Below are 5,120 nucleotides of genomic sequence, written 5' to 3' on the forward strand. Positions count from 1 at the left end.
CGTGGTGGATGACCTGCTGCGTACCAGGACAGATTCAAATGAAGGCTGATCAAATGTTTGATCAGAGTTACAGATGATTACGGGCTGTTCCCTGAAATCCTTTTATTGTACTCTATCGACCTCCTTGTCAGGCGGTGATCAGCTGATCACCGGGTCGGGCTTAAAAGAGAGACACCACCCACCTGTTCTCCGCTCAGACATCGATCTCTTCATGTCAGGAACTCCGAACCCTCGCCGACGTCAGTCTCCGCCTGCTTCAGCAACCGTGAGTGTTTTCTCTCTTGACTCTCCCACTCATCCCGGCTCAGTTCGCTCTCCCTCTGTAACGTTGGTTCCGAAGCCGTGCTTTGTGCACCGATCGTTACTAGAGTAACCGCGTGCCTGCTCCAACCCATCGCTAGCCTGCACCGCGTTTGGGTCTAGCCAGCACACCACACGGGCACGCCGAATTGCTGTGTTCAATTCGCGCGCTACCCCCGATCGTGACAGGATGTCTGAGCCCATCATAGACCCAGCGGAATTCGAACGGCTGAAAGCCGAAGTGATATACCTTCGCGGCATGGTGGATCGGTTGAGCACAAAATTGGAATCTCTCACTGGAACTGTCCTCCAACTCTCCACTTCCGTCACCGCGCTGCAACGTCAGCCAGCGCCGGTGAGCGCGGAACCTCGGATCGGACTACCAGATAAGTGGAACGGAGTTGACGGCCGACCTGATGGCTTGCTTGCCACTCTAGACATGCTGTTTGAATGTCAGCCCACTAAATACGCCACCGCCCGCGCAAAAGTTGCAATGTTAACCTCTGTCTTGTCTGGCCAGGCCCAGGAATGGGCTGCAGCTCTCTACAACAATAAATCCGTAGCCTGCAACGACTACACCCTGTTCGTGGAGGAATTAAAGAAGACATTTGTTCCCCCAAGCAGTGAAGTGGAAGTGGAGTCACAGCTGCTTCATTTACGCCAGGGCAACCGACCAGTCTGTCACTTTGCTTCACAGTTCCGTACCCTGGCTGCCAAGCTAAATTGGGGAGATGCTTCTCTACGATCCATCTTTTTGGAGGGGCTGCCTGATTACGTCCGGGATGAGATGACCGGTCGTGAGGCCCCCAGAACTCTGGATGAGGCCGTGGACCTCGCCCTGAAGATCGACCAACGAGTAATGTCGCTGCCTCGCCACACCCCTCGGGCCTTTAAACCCTCCCAGCCTCTGAGGGCCACGTCCTCGCAGTCTCCTCCCCCCTCTGAAGGAGCAGCCGCTAGCCCAAGCAGCACATCCAGCGGGGAGCCCATGCAGCTGGGTAGACTGTCTAAAGAGGAGAGAGAGAGACGCTGCCGTGAGGGTCTCTGTGCCTATTGTGGATCAGCTCGACACCGTCGTCCTCAGTGCCCGCTGCGCCCGGCAAACGATGACGCCAGGTAGACTGCGGGGGAGTCCCACCTGGCCCGTCCCCTTCCTCTGACCCCTCACGTTTTCTGTTACCAGTAATATTGCACCTGAAGCACCAGCAGTTCTCAGCTAAAGCTCTCCTGGACACCGGAGCAGCGGAGAACTTCATCAACCAGAAACTAGCCTCTCGACTTCGCATTCCGTTAACCCCTGTTGATCGATTCCTCCCGGTGACCTCCGTAGATAGGCGACCCCTCCAACCCTACCCGATCCAGTTCCAGACCCGGCCGGTCCTCATGTCTATCGGGGATCATCAGGAGGAGATCCGGTTTCTAGTGGTCTCAGCCACTTCCTCCCCTCTCATCCTAGGATACCCCTGGTTCAGTCGCCATGACCCCCACATCTCCTTGTCATCCTGCCAGATTCTGGATTGGGGTCCCCGATGTCCACACCACTGCCTTCTCTCTCGGACCAAAGTGAACTCCAAGTCGGAAAAGGTCTCTCCCCCGGAGCCTATTGATCTGGATAAGATCCCTCCGGCCTACCACGACCTATCTGAAGTCTTTAGTAAGAGGCGAGCCTCCATTCTACCTCCTCATCGTTCCTACGACATGGCCATTGAGCTACTCCCGGGAGCAGTGCCCCCTCGCGATCGCTTGTTCTCTCTGTCTCCTGAAGAGACTAAGGCCATGGAGGAGTACGTTGCTGAGGCTCTCCAACAAGGCTTCATTCGCCCTTCCACCTCTCCTGCTGCTGCTGGATTCTTCTTTGTCAAGAAGAAAGACGGCGGGCTCCGCCCCTGCATTGATTATCGGGGCCTGAATAAAGTCACCATCAAGAACCGCCATCCTCTTCCCCTGTTATCCACTGCACTCGACTCCCTCTCCCAGGCCTGCATCTTCACCAAATTGGACCCACGCAGCGCCTACAAACAGTGCGCATCAGGAAGGGGACGAATGGAAGACGGCCTTCATCACCCCTAACGGGCACTGGGAGCACCTCGTGATGCCCTTCGGCCTCTGCAACAGCCCTGTTGTCTTCCAACATCTGATCAACGATGTCTTGCGTGATATGCTAGGCCGGTGGGTGTTTGCTTATCTGGACGACATCCTGATCTACTCCCGCACCGAAGTGGACCATATTCGCCATGTGAGGGCCGTACTGAACAGGCTGCTCGAGTACCAGCTGTTCTGCAAACTGGAGAAGTGCGCTTTCCACCAGTGGTCCACCACCTTCCTCGGCTTCACTATCTCCTCCGACGGCCTGACCATGGACCCGCAGAAGGTCCAAGCTGTGACCCAGTGGCCCCAGCCCTCCAGCCTTAAGCAGCTCCAGAGCTTCCTGGGCTTTGCCAATTTCTATCGGCGCTTTATCCGGAATTTCAGCACCATCGTCGCCCCGCTGACATCTCTCACTAAACCAGCTAATCTACCTAAACCCTTCTGTCTCTCCCCGAGTGCAAAACGGGCATTCCATGACCTTGTTCACCTCCACCTTGTGCACCTGGTCGCACTGGCTGGCCTCCCTTCTGCTAAACGGATGGCCGAGCTCTTCTTGGACCATGTCGTCCGGCTTCATGGATTCCCCAAGGACATTGTCTCCGACAGGGGGCCCCAGTTCACTGCCAGGTTTTGGAAAGCCTTTTGCCGTCTGATGGGAGCCTCTCCTAGCCTCTCATCTGGCCACCACCCTCAGACCAATGGGCAGGTTGAAAGGACCAATCAACAACTGGGGCGCTTTTTAAGGTGCTTCGTCTCCGCCCAACCGTCACTTTGGCCTCGTTACCTGCTGTGGGCTGAGCTGTCTCATAACCTTCAGGTCTCTTCTGCCACCGGCCTCTCGCCCTTTGAAGTCTGTCATGGTTTCCATCCCCCTATCTTCGACCATCAGGAGGTGGAGGTTGAAGTGCCTGCGGCTGAACGGATGGTCCGCCGCTGTCGTCAGGCCTGGATCAAGGCGCAGGCTGCCATCTCCCGATCTAACGCTCGGTACACCAAGCAGCATCGTCGCCGCCACCGTCCGGGTCATCTGTTTCAGCCGGGGGATCGCGTCTGGCTCTCCACGAGGCACCTGAGGCTCCGTACCGAATCCAGGAAGCTCACTCCCAGGTTCATTGGCCCGTATGAGATCACCGCCCGGCTCAACCCTGTAACTTACCGTCTCCAGCTTCCGTCCGCCATGAAGGTCCACCCTGTTTTCCACGTCTCGCAGCTCAAGCGGCGTGTTACTTCCTCGCTGGCGCCTCCCTCCCCGGCCCCGCCCCCGCCCCGGTTCGTCGATGGGGATCCTGTCTACACCGTCCGGCGGATCTTGGATTCCCGTCGTCGGGGTCGGGGAGTCCAGTATTTGGTGGACTGGGCGGGTTACGGTCCTGAGGAGCGCTCCTGGGTGCCGTCCCGCTTCATCTTGGACCCCTCCCTCATCTCGGATTTCCGTCACGGTCGTCCTGGACCATCGGGTGCCGGTCTTCGGGGAGGGGGGGTCCTGTCAGGCGGTGATCAGCTGATCACCGGGTCGGGCTTAAAAGAGAGACACCACCCACCTGTTCTCCGCTCAGACATCGATCTCTTCATGTCAGGAGCTCTGAACCCTCGCCGACGTCAGTCTCCGCCTGCTTCAGCAACCGTGAGTGTTTTCTCTCTTGACTCTCCCACTCATCCCGGCTCAGTTCGCTCTCCCTCTGTAACGTTGGTTCCGAAGCCGTGCTTTGTGCACCGATCGTTACTAGAGTAACCGCGTGCCTGCTCCAACGCATCGCTAGCCTGCACCGCGTTTGGGTCTAGCCAGCACGCCACACAGGCACGCCGAATTGCTGTGTTCAATTCGCGCGCTACCCCCGATCGTGACACTCCTGGAGCTGCCCCAGTCTTTTTAATTGAATTTAACAACCTTCTGACATCCAACATTTAATTTGATTAGGTTGTTCAACCTTTGTATTGATGATGCATCCTGTAAACAGGCTTAAGGACTTCTTTGGTGTCAAAAGATTTCAGGATTTTGGGATTTTTATTATGTTATGCTTAAAAGTACGTTTCTTTATCTAAATGTGTTTGTGTTTGCTCTTTCAGTATTAAGCTTAAATGGGGAAGTCACACTCTGTGCAGACTCCTAAATGGGGAAGTTACCTACACTCTGTGCTCCACAGGAAGCCTGCACGCAGCACGGTCTATTTTATCTCTTCCTGTATCTCTTCCTGTATGTGTTCTGTGAATAAAGACTGTTTTTTTTTACTGCAGGGTGCGAGTCTCCCTCAGGCTCACCCGTGTACATGTTAACCTGTCTGAGCGTCTTTATTCTGACCTGAGTTGCAAAACAGGAAAACTCCTGACATTTGGGATTACTGTTGTTTTAATATGGCTCATGTCATATCTATCTGAGCAATCTTTTACTGTTTATCATGTGTCGTCTGGAACAGCAGTTCTTCCTTGCAGGGTACCTCAGGGGTCAGATTCTCTTTTTGCTTTATTTATTCACTCTAGGCAAGACTGTTAGATGTTACAATCATATTTCTTATCTTTTATTTACTTACATCAGAGGACATATCTCCAGTGCTTTACATCACTACATTCAGTTCTTCGTGATATAAGGTTTTCCAGCTGTTGGCCATAGAAACCCATTTCATGGGGCTCTAGCTGGGCAGAAAATGTTAATAATATTGTCTGTATCTGTATCTATTTCTGTAAAATAGTGTCATTGGGAACTGCTACATCTATCACTACGGCCGTCTCCTTCT

The sequence above is a fragment of the Oreochromis aureus genome, linkage group 18 (assembly GCF_013358895.1).
Source record: "Oreochromis aureus strain Israel breed Guangdong linkage group 18, ZZ_aureus, whole genome shotgun sequence".
In the NCBI taxonomy this organism is placed as follows: Eukaryota; Metazoa; Chordata; class Actinopteri; order Cichliformes; family Cichlidae; genus Oreochromis; species Oreochromis aureus.